A 12,457-nucleotide genomic window follows, 5' to 3' on the forward strand; every position below is an offset into this window, starting at 1 on the left:
CTTTTTCTCTGGTCTGGGATCCTGTCCTGGATTCCACGTTGTGTTTAGAAGTAGTCATAGTTTCTTTGTCTCCTCTGATCTATGAGAGTTCCTCAGTCTTCCTTTGTCTTCCACGAAATTGACACTTTTGAAGAGTATTGATTATTTTATAGAAGCTCCCTGAGTTTGAGTTTATGATTTACTCTTGCATAGACTGAGCTTAAATACTTGTGGTCAGGAATACCACTGGAAGGAAGCAGTGCCCTTCCCTGTTCATCATAGGAAGGGCACAAGATATTGATGTATCTTATTATTGGTGATGCTGACTTTGAACACTTTGTTGAAGTAATGTCTGTCAGGTTTATCCACTCTTTTCCTTTTGTAATTAATAAATAGCTTTGAGGGAGATAACTTAGGGATATTCAGATATCTTGTCCTCATAATACAGTACTTCCTTCTATTAAATTCTATACAGGAAATCATCATTTTACCTTGATACTTGGCCAAAAGGCTCAGAGAAAAGAATTTGGATCTAAAAGCCTGGACACATGGGTGCCCAAGAATTGGGTGTGTGGCTAATCATAGCAGTTGAGTCCTTCTAAATATGCCTGATCCTCAAGGCTGAATGAGGAGAGGAAGGAGGCTGACATGTGCATTGTAGGTGTCTAAGACAGCTGCCAGATTCAGTGCCATTCACGGCAGATTTCTGGAACTTATATCATAGAGCCCCTGCTGCCACTCTTTGGGACTCTGACTGACCCCGCCTCCAAGCCATTCCACACTGGAGTTTGTGAGGATTTCAGCTCAGCATCCCCAGGGTGTTTATTTCCTAGTTTCTCAGAGGAAAGCCATCGTGTGTCTACCCTGGCCCCTCTCTCCAATCAGAAAGTCAGCTATCTCCACAGATGCCCATGTAAATCATCTTTAGTAGAACAATGAGAATCTGGGGAAAACCCCTCCTAGGGAAACGAGTGCCATTTCATTATAGGAGAGAAAAAAACAGTCCTTCAAATCTGGTTCATCTCACAGTCTAAATGCAAGTTCTTAATTAAAAGCCAACAGAGATTTCTAAAGTTGGAGAAAAACTGGAGCAACAACTTTTAAAATTATCCTGTGGGCTTTTCTTCCTTCTTAGTCTCTTAAAGGGAAAAAGGCTAATAACCATTCAGTGGGAAATTGCTGTTCCTTCAGAACAAGGAAGTGAATGAGAATGAAAAGTGGCATCCCAGGGGGATGGGGAGTCATCCTGTAATTAGACTGGGCACCATGTCGAGAGGCAGCAAAAAATTACTGGAATGGATCAATGAGGAATTATCCTATTAGACCTTGATGCTTTATTCTAATTTCTGGTTTCTGAAGGAATAAGCAAAAGGCCATGCCTTATACTTTTGTGTTTTTCTGCAGAACCTGAAACAGTCCTAAGCATGAAGTAAGAACCAGGGGATCCATGTTTATTCACTTGAGGATTCTGTAGTTCAAAGTTTATGACATTTTTGTGAGCTGTGGTTTTTGTTTGACTGCATCAGTGCTGAATGGTGGCCACAATTATAGATTCTTTATGTCTGAGATTTCTCTACCTTGCACTATTGGTATTTTAAGCCAGATATTTCTTTGTTGTGGGGACGACCTTGTGCATTATAGATTTTAGCACCATTATGCACTAGAATACCAGTAGCACCTCCAACTTGTGACAATCAAATATGTCTCCAGACATTGCCACATATTCAGGGGGGAAGGAATCACTTTGATTTGAGAACCATGGCTTTATTTCTTTATCCCACAGTCACATGGCAAATACATGGTAGAATTGAGACCAGGGTCCAGAAAGTCTGAGCTCCAGCCTTCAGTAATTTCCATGACATAAGCCTACTCGTTGACTTCCCTGGTTGCTCAGAAGGTAAAGCGTCTGCCTACAATGCGAGAGGCCTGGGTTTGATCCCCAGGTGGGGAAGATCCTCTGAAGAAGGAAATGGCAACCCACTCCAGTACTCTTGCCTGGAAAATTCCATGGGAGGAGTCTGGTAGGCTACAGTCCATGGGGTCACAAAGAGTTGGACACGACTGAGCGACTTCACTTCATCACTTCAAGCCTACTCATTGCATTGTCAAGGACATGGGTAAGAACTTCATGTTGGGGGCATTGATATAATCAGCCCAGATTTTTTAAAAAGTGGATTCTGCACGAGTCAGGTTAATAATGGCATGGAGGCCACCTTAAAGAATGAAGACATTTTGTCCGTTTTGCAGGAGGACCCCCTGATCACAGAGCCATGCAGTGATCTGACTGGAGATTTGGCTTTGCCTCCTTCTGAGAACCAGCAATGGTCTGGGGCAGTTCTGAATCCGAATCTCTTTCCCTAATTTACATACCGCCTCCATTTTAGCAATACAGAAGGGAAATGAATAAAAACAATTATCCTCAAAGACATTCAGTCTGGTCTTGACTTGTTAAGAACGATAAAAGTCAGCAGTTAGAAGCATTTAATACAGCCGAACAAACCATAGAGTCTCAAACAGCTTCATCTGGTGCATTTCCTCTCAGTGGCAAATAAAAGGAAGACTATAATTAGGGCATGATTCTGTTCAAGCTATCCAATAAAAGCTTTTAAAAATGATTGCCCTCATAGAAAGCAATGTAAGGAACAAAGGAATCTTGCATAGCTTATTTGTCTATTAGTATTACTATGGGATAATCTCTACTTTTTGTATTTTAAATCAAAGGGAAAGAGTAAAATGCTCATGTGATTTCTTAAGTGTATTTTTGACAACACATTTAAAGTGCACTGGATTCTCTATTTTGAAAGCCAGTTCTCAGGTTTTCAATTATCAATAAGTGCTTCTTAAACTCCATGGTATTTTCCAAGTCTGGATAGTGCACAAAGTTTGGTTGAAGTATCTGTCCCAATTACATTCTAGAAATTGAAAGTAGAGTGAGGAGAGAAATCAGTGACCTTCAGTCTTCAATGTGCACACAGATCACCTGAGGGAGCTTATTAAAGTAAGTTTCTGGCTCAGGAGGTCTGGAGTTGGGCGTGATATTCTGCATTTCTGAGAAGTTTCCAGTTGATGCTGATGTTCCTGGTCCCACAATGACATTTTGTGAAGCAAGAATCTAAGTGACAAGTTAAAGATATATAAAGTAAGCAGAGTTCCAGTTACTAAATTCAAAGTGTGGCCTCCTCTAAACTCAGAGAGCTATACTTTTCTTAAATGTGTGGTGTAGCAACCACTGAAGATGTTTAAGTGTCTGGTACTTAAGTGCATCGCCAGTGCCGTGTGCTGTTCCTGATGCTTGCAAAATAATGTTTGCGTGTGGAGATGCGGGTAGAGATAGGCATCCACTGTTGTGCACCTCTGACAAGTGTCTAAACCGCTCAGAAGACCATTTGCCCTCCGGCACTGGTTGTTGCCCTCTGCTCCCATCCATAACTCCCATCGTTTACTCAGGTTAAATGACTCCCAGAGACTCTTCCGACTGGGGTCTTTGACCCAACCCTGTACTAGTCATGTAGTCCCTTGAGGACACTCCCAGTCATTCTGAACCAGATGCAGCGTGAGGCAGAAATAGGAATAAGTAGAGTCCTGTTGTCCTATTTCCCATGAAAGTGTGAAGGCCTTCACTCTGCAGGTTCGTTCATGGCTGATGGGGACACTGTGTTCACTTCTCAGCTGAGCTGCTAGGTCAGTGCAAATAAATCTTTCTGCAGTGATGGAATTTTCTATTTCTCTGTCATCTAATTGTTAGCCATTAGTCACATGGGGCTCTTGAAAACTTGAAATGCAGCTTGTGTGACTGAGGAATTTAGTTTGAATTATGTTTAAATAAAATTTAGGGCTTCCCTGGTGGCTTAGCTGGTAAAGAATCTGCCTGCAATGCAGGAGACCTGGGTTCAATCCCTAGGTTGGGAAGAAGGGAATGGCTACCCACTCCAGTATTCTGGCCTGGAAAATTCCATGGACTGTATAGTCCATGGGGCTCACAGAGTCAGACACGACTGAGTGACTTTCACTTTCTAAATAAAATTTAAAGTTAAATGCCACATGTGTCTAGTGGTTACCTATGGAACTGCACAGTTAGATGAACTTCTCAGAGATACATACACTGATAGGAAAAGAGCAGGAAGTGGTTGGATTCAACCAAGACTAGACTACTTTTGACTTGGCTTTCTAATATATCAAGGTTGTGAATTGACCTGGGGAATTGTCTTAATTTCTCTGTTCATTTTTATACCTTTGAAACATATGAGAGACTCGGTATTTAATTTATACTTTAGAAGGATTTGTAGTTTGTTGTATAAGAGATAAGCAGAAAATTTAGAAAATGCTGTTATACAAAATGAACTTTAAAAATCATTCATAATCCCACCATCTAAAAATAACCACATTGAACACATGGTAAACATTTTCATGACTATTCTTCCAGTTCTCTGTGTGTGTATCTTACATAATGATCTATAGATAAATGTATAGATCTATAAATCTATATACAAGTAAACATTGCATAAAGGAAATATAATTTAGATACAGTATTTTTGGGAGGGGTCCTAGTGACACAGTACTGGGGAACATGAATCCCCAGATGCCACTGGAAGGGAGAGATAGGGCAATTTACTTCCTTTTCTTTTTTTTTTTTAAATGGAGCTTGTTTTGCATGTCGCATATGATCAACCGATGAAACTCTTTTGTAGGCATCAAAGAAATGGTGTCTGTGAGTGACTGATCAAAACTCATGGGCTAACAGACGGACTGTAATCTAGAAGCCCTGGATGAGCACTTAGACATCTGAGTTGCTGTCAGTATCACTGGCAAATAACAGATGGAAATGGGGCAGAAAGTAGACCCAGCAAACTCTAGGATGAAGTCTTCATCGTGTAGTGTTAAGTACTAAACAAGATGTTCTCTAGTTAGTAGAGTTGTTTTCCTAAATGCTCTTATGTTACTGCTTAAGCAACCCCTGCCTTTGTTCAGGGCTTTGAAAGGGAAAGAACATTCTCTTGAGGGTCAAGACAGGCATGTTCTGGGAGCTGAGTGGAAGGGAAAAGGTCCTTTGTACAATGAACTTGGAAACCTGGAATTTAAGTTTTTACTATCTGATGACATGCAAGTCATTTAAAGGAATATAGATGACTTTTTGCAGGAAGGGGAAAGGAGGAAGTGGAGGAGAGAGGCTGCAGAGGTCAAAGTACAAATGGGAGATTCACCCAGAAAGCTTGTGCAACAGAAGCTCCCTAAATGTAGCTGTTTTTACTTTAGGTCATGTGCAGTGTTGAAAGCATGTGCAACATTAAGTGCTTAATCAATCTGAAAGCACTATCATAATAACAGCAAGCAATAGTGCTTTTATTCTCTCCTGGCTGCTTCTCCGACTCACATTGAACGACACTTAGACTTTTCCCCTTGTATTCTGTGAAAGCTTTTTATTGTCCTCCTTGCCACCTAAGCCAGAAGCACAAATAAATGTGCAAAGAACTGATGACCCCGCTTATGAATTACCAAAGGATTCTTCCTTCTTGAATTTTCTGCCCTCTTTCTGACCAAGTCCCTGCTTAATTTAAACTTACAGCTTCAGCAGTATTTTCAGTCTGGAATGCTGGCTTTGCTGTTTGGTAATATCTTGTGGAAAAACGTGGTCATTCAGAACCTAGATTCTGGAGTTACACTGCTGTGTTCAAATACTGGCTCCACTGTTACTTGTATACATTTCTAAGCAGCTGTGTGTCTCAGTTTCCCTTAATGTAGCCTGGAAATAGCAATAATACTATTACCTGTTATTAGTGTCTGTCATGAACTAGAGATAGGTGTTCCAACCTCATAAAGTTGTGAAGCTGAAATTAGTCCGTCCTTGTAAAATGCTTATCACAGTGACCAATGCAGTAAACATTCTTTATCTTAAAAAATATATATTTGTTTATTTGTTTGGCTGTGTCGGGCCATTTTCCTTTTCCTTTTTCTAATCATTTAATTTACTTATTTACTTGTGGCTGTGCTGGGTCTTTGTTGCTGTGCTTGGGCTTTCTCTAGTTGTGGTGAGTGGGGGCTACTCTAGTTGCTGCGTGTGGGCTACTCGTTGTGGGCTCCCTCTCTTGTTGCAGAGCACGGGCCCCAGGGCTTGCAGGCTTCAGTAGCTGCAGCGACTCCTGAGCTCTAGAGCACAGGCTCAATGCTTGTGACTCCACAGCATGTGGGATCTTTCCAGATCAGGGATTGAACACGTATCTCTTGCATTGGCAGGAGGATTCTTTACCATTAAGCCACCAGGGAAGCCCATAGTAAACATTCTAAAGCATCTTGGCACAAAGTGCTTAAAAATGTCCAATGCACACGGGACGTTTCACCCGTGGTAGGCTTGGTTTTCCTCGAGAAATGTTTGCCTGTCAAAGGGGAGGGGATTTTTTCCTTTAGAATGCTGCCTGCAGCTTGTGCCTGGCATGATGCATGCACTCCAGCAGCTAAGATCTAAACAACACAGTAGAAAAGACTAGTCTTTGAACTAGAGCAGAACTGTAACTCTATTAATTTTAACACATATATTTCAAGGCTTATAAGAAGAGATGAAGGGCCCTGAGTTTAGAGTCAGATAGACTTGGTCTAGATTTCAGCTTTATCATTCACCAGCTGTGTGACCTTGGACAAGTTACTTAACATCTCTATCTTCGGGCATCTTATTTGTGCACTGAATACATTTCTTCCAACCTCACAGAGTTGTTAAGAATCAGAAATCAGAGAATCCTGGTAAAGTACACTTTTTTTTTAATTTTTATTTTTACTTTATTTTGCTTTACAATACTGTATTGGTTTTGCCATATATTGACATGAATCAGTCACGGGTGTACATGATAAAGTACACATTTATAGTGACCTGCACATAACATATTCTCAAGTGTCTATTAGTAAAGGTTGCACACTTTGTCATTTTTTTTTCCTCAAGAAAAATTAGGTAGCTAAGCTCAGAAATAACTTTTTCTCTGAAGAACATTCATTTATAGTTTGAATGACACCTACCAAAATCAGATTCCAAACTGGTACCCCCTGCTGCAATATTCAATACTGGGCATACAGTAGGGGCTTGATTTTAAAAAGGTATGTATACATAAAATATATATATATATATATATATATATATATATATGTATGTATGTGTGTGTGTGCACGCAAATATATGATTGTATAACACACATATGCCTCACTTACATAGCACTTACTCTGTGTCAGATATAGTTCTAAGTGCTTAAAATATTAATTCATTTAATTTTTATATTAACTTCTATGATGTAGTGCTATTATTATCATTGCCATTTTACAGATAGAAACCTGAGGCAGAGAGAGGTCAAGTAACTTTTCAGGATCTCAGAGCTACTAGGCAGAGAAGCTGGGATTTGCACTCAGGGGTCTAAGGGACTCAGGAATTTGTGCTCCGACCCACTGCATTGTGCTACCTGTAAGTATGGCAGTCCTGACTCAGAGTCACAGGTGAGGCCACATAAATTTCTCTTTACATCCTTCATTTTCCTCTGAATCTAGAGATCAGACAACCAGATGCAAAGGAAGTATTTCTTTTTAAAGGCCCTTCTTTCCCCTCCCCCCTCACCCCGTCGTTCTCTCCGTCTCCTCCAGTTCTTCCGTCAGGCCATTCTGTTCTGTAAGTCCCATTACGGGCTGCTGCTGTCGCACTCAGGACACAGTATAATTCAACATGACACATGGTGAGCAGAGATGTGTAGAAATACCTGAAACTATTAGAGCCAAACAGCTTTCTGTTAAAGTTTTTTACGGCCGCATAAATATTCTCCTAGCTGGCTGGAGTCCGTGAGGTATAAATACTCCATTAGAGAATATATCCATGGCAGCAGCATGGCCCTCTGGGTCTTGTCCAAGAGCCCAAGAAAATGCAAGGGTCAGGTGGCACCTGGTTTCTTGGTATTTAAACAGCCTTCTCCAGTTTCCAGTGTATAGTGGCATGATTAACAAGGTCCATTTGACTCATTTCTTCCTTAGAAGAAATCTCAAGGATTATTATTGTTGAGATTCTTACTATGTATTGTAGAGCTCTTACTATGTGCCCAGACCTGGGGCAGATACTATGGTTGAAACAGGTGAAAAGTTAAAATACCACACCCCCATGTCGTGAATATTCGGATACTCACACATGAGCTGTCTAAACTATAAACTGTACTTGAATGAAGTGAAGGGCCTCACTCTTCCTGAGATAGCTTTTCTATCAGCCATGAAGATGCATGAGAGAAAACATTCATTATTTATTTTCATTTGACCAGCTTTTGCTTTCTAAAATAACAAACCACATCTCCAAAATGCAGACCAGAAAAAAAGAAAAGAAAAGGAAAGAAAAACTATCTTGACTGTCTTGTTCTCTCTTTTTTTTAACCATGTTTTTTGAAAAGGTAGAGCTTATCCCTGAAATCACTCTGGATGGCTGATGACACCACACTCTTGATTTCTTAAGAATTAGTATTTTCTCAGCAGGGGTAACTTGAGAGGAAGGAGGGGGGTCAAGTGTTCAGGCCAAGCAAGTCTGCATCATCAGCTTGTCCATGGATTTTCTGGATCCACTCATCCTTGCTCGCCCTCCACCCCCTCTGGCAAAGAGTCAAACACTACTGAGGGACTAACACTTTCACTTTCTGTGGCCTTTGCAGCATCCCAGTGAGATGGCAAGAGAGGAGGCAGTTGGCTGTGTCACCGTTTCATAGGCCAGAGAGTAGGCGCGGAGGAGGCCACACCTGCATAGGGAGAGATGAAGGGCAGCCTCTCCCCGCTGATGTTCCACAGGCTTTCCGTTTGCCTGGGCTTCCGCAGACTTGGCTGGTCATCAGTATCTCCTCAGGTGAGGGTTAAATACCCAAATTCCAAGTCTCCCCTCTTGCTCAGATACTCTGATGAAGTAAGTCTAGTACTAGGAATGATAGTTTTGACCAGCCTCTGGGATGATTCATTCTAGAGTAACTCTATATTAAACTACTCCCCTGCTCTCTTCATAATCATTATGAGACGGGAAAGAAAAGTCCCCCTTCGACAAGTTGATCAAAACCACAGTCAGACAGGTATTACCCTGTTGCATGCAGCGCAGTTGAGTCTTAAGCAGAAGACAACTTTTGGATAAACAGCTTTTGAGAGGAAGTGGTTCAGCCTGTCCTAAGTAGCTGACATGGGGCCCGCCAAGGTGTAATCTGAGGAATGAAATGTGAAGCCTTTACCCACCAAACGTTCATTTTGGTCATAGATACTGCACACGACTTTGCTTCTCACAGCTCTCTAGTCTGTGTTCCATGAGATCTTGAAGTCTCTGGGGGTACTTCAGTGTAAGAGGGATGCTAAATTCATCACACGAGGGAGTATTCTTTAGCTATGGAGTGTCTTGGTCTCATGAGAATTCAGTTTGTTTTCAGGGAACTGTGTGGAAATGGCACATATATATCAGGCTTGGCATGAAGCCTTACCCTCATTCTGATGTTGGATCATTTGGGGGAGAGATTTGCTAAATTTTGCTTCAGTAGGTAGGCAAGCCATTAGATCAAAGGATGAGAATTCACCGAAATTAATTTGAATAAACTCATTTTCTTATATCTCCCATTTTGTTCAGCAAATCACCGACTAAGCCTTATCCATAACAAGGAATAGGAATAGTGTGGATAACTAAAACACACAGATAATTACTACTCTTCATTTTCCCCGTAAGCTCACAAGAGCCCAGCTTTGTTTAGTAGAAAATCAGATAAACTAGTTTAACTTCTTTCCCTTTCCACCTTCCTGAGGAGACACTCCTTTTAAAAATGTATTTCTTTGAAAGAGAAGGGAGGAAGGAAAGATGGAATTATATCATCCACTTGGAAGTACATAAAAATTCAGTTATATAGTAGTCTCTATGGATGATTCCAAGATGCAGATGGACACACTGACATATTTGATCATCCCAGGGGCAGCCTGCAAAACCAGAATTTCCAGGTGCAAGTAAAACTACAATGACATGTTTAAGTGAAGAAAGATCCCTGTTGCTGCTGTTGCTAAGTTGTTTCACTCATGTCCGACTCTGTGTGACCCCATAGACGGCAGCCCACCAGGCTCCCCGGTCCCTGGGACTTTCCAGGCAAGAGTATTGGAGTGGGCTGCCATCGCCTTCTCTGGAGGAAAGATCCCAGTCCTCTGTTAATTCAGCTCTGCCATGTATATACACAGACATGTCTAAGATTTTGCAAAATGTTTACAAATAAATATTTCAGGGAGAGAGTAGGCGTTCTTTGCCTAGATGTGTTATGGAAAGCCCTGCGTGTATATGATTTGCATACTCTTTGCAGTCAGCACTCGGGGAGGGATCCCAGTGCTGGACCCTCATCTTCAATGGCTGTCTCCACACTTAGGTGGTGTGACAATGAACCGGGTCCAGCCTTTGCCCTGTTTCACCACATGAATTAGGAAGAATATACAGAGTATTACTGAAGTGAATTCAGCTCTGACTGTAATTTTTTTTTTTCTTCCCTCCTGAGGCCAGAGTTCAAATGATTTTCCTCCCGGCTTGCCTCCCAGTTCTTTAAAAATGATTTTTTGCCAGTTTCATGGTTTTCACTATACAGGAAGACTTTCCTAATTCATTTCATGACTAACCCTCATCGGATGGCAGAAGTTTGGTTAACGTTTTAGCTTCTAAATCACGTTAGCCCCTATCCCCAAATTCCTCTTATTCTAAATCCCTGGAAACTGTTGCTTTGAATGAGTGATGCCTTCTTTCTTAACTTTTTACTATCAGCAGATTCTGGATGGGGAATTTAAACAGTCAGTAAATACATCTGAAGGAAATTTGAGTTGGAACTAAATTTTGTTTAATAGTAATACAGTGTTGGATTTAATAGCATAAAGAATTTGAAAATGCATCATAATAATAGGATTGGAGGTATAAAATGGTCATCAGAAGGCTTCTATCCAAACGTTTTGGAGACATTGATTTGAAGTACTTCTCATTAGATCTGTGGGGATTTGTAAAAGTAAAATTTATTTACGTAATGTAAATATACATTTGGTGTTCCTCTTCGACCATAAGAGCCAACAAAATGTCTCCTAAACTCAGACTTCTCAAGTTTTCATGATTTCTTTCTGCATTTGTTTCCTCCCTTTAAGAAATCTCTATAAATACACTTTATCTTCTGAGCACCTCTTCTTCAGACTCTGACAACAGACTTAAGCTTTTGTAGAGATTCTTTACCCCTAAGAGTTAAATGGTTTCTCTGCTTAGACCTTTCTTTTTAACAAAGCACACAAGTGCTTTCTTTGAAACTAGTCTTTCTCCACTCCCTGCCTTCTCTCTTTTAGTTTTGGTGAGCTGACTCCCACTGTAGCATATGCCATATGGTATATACAGAAGGACTGGATATTCCCATGACTTTTTCTCCCGACACAATCATTTTAATAGGTGCCACCTCCTCTCCTAGGCGAATGTTGGTTTTGGTATGTAGTTTGGCATAGAAGCATGACATGGAACATAAGGGTAACATAGCTTTGCAGTATTTTAGTAACTTTATTTTTTGCACCCTCTCAAAGGTTTTAATGTTTTTATCCTCAGCCTTCTTCTCTGTAAACTTCTCCCTTGTTGCACTCATATATTTAACGTTAAAATCAATATCTCCAGACCTTCTCTCTTTTCATGAGGTTGATTCAACAAATGCTTACTGACTCTGGGTTAGACTCTGTTAATGGTACAATGAATGGTAGCAATGAATAGAACAGATGGAATTCCAGCTCTCATAGAGCTTGTACTTTTAGACAGGAGAGACAATAAACAGAAAAGTGTGATGAGTGCTATGGAGACTGTAAAGTAGAGTAGGGACAGTAGGAAGTGAAAGAAATGCTGTATTTTTAAGGTGGTGAAGGAAAGTCTCTCTGATGACACTGGAGCAGAGAGCTGAAAAAAATGAAGGGGTACTGATAATGTAGCTTCCCTTGTGGCTCAGACGGTAAAGAGCCTGCCTGCAATGCAAGAGACCCAGGTTCGATCCCTGGGTCAGGAAGATCCCCTGGAAGAGGAAATGGAAACCCACTCCAGTATTCTTGCCTGGAAAATCCTAAGGATGGAGGAGCCCGGTGGGCTACAGTCAATGGCATTGCAAACAGTCGGACACGACTGAGCAACTTCACTTTCACTTTTCACTGATCATGTGGTCGTGGGGGGATGGTGGGCCAGGCAGAATGAACAGCAGGTGCAAAGACCCTAAGGTGGGAGTGGACTGGAGGGGTCTTAGGAAGAACCAAGAGGCTGGTATGGCAGGACAGTATTGAGTAAGGGAAAGGAAGGCAGGAGGAGAGGCCAGACAGTAGGCAGGGGACAGTTTTGAGCAATGAGTAGAACTATGGATTTTATAGTGAATGAGATTGGAGCATTTTGAGGAAATTAGTGACATAACCTGACTTGTTTAAAAAGTATCATCAATGTTGTCTGGATAATAGATTACTGAGATTAAGGGAGAAGTAGGGA

This window comes from Ovis canadensis, chromosome 20 (assembly GCF_042477335.2).
Source record: "Ovis canadensis isolate MfBH-ARS-UI-01 breed Bighorn chromosome 20, ARS-UI_OviCan_v2, whole genome shotgun sequence".
NCBI classification, from domain to species: domain Eukaryota; kingdom Metazoa; phylum Chordata; class Mammalia; order Artiodactyla; family Bovidae; genus Ovis; species Ovis canadensis.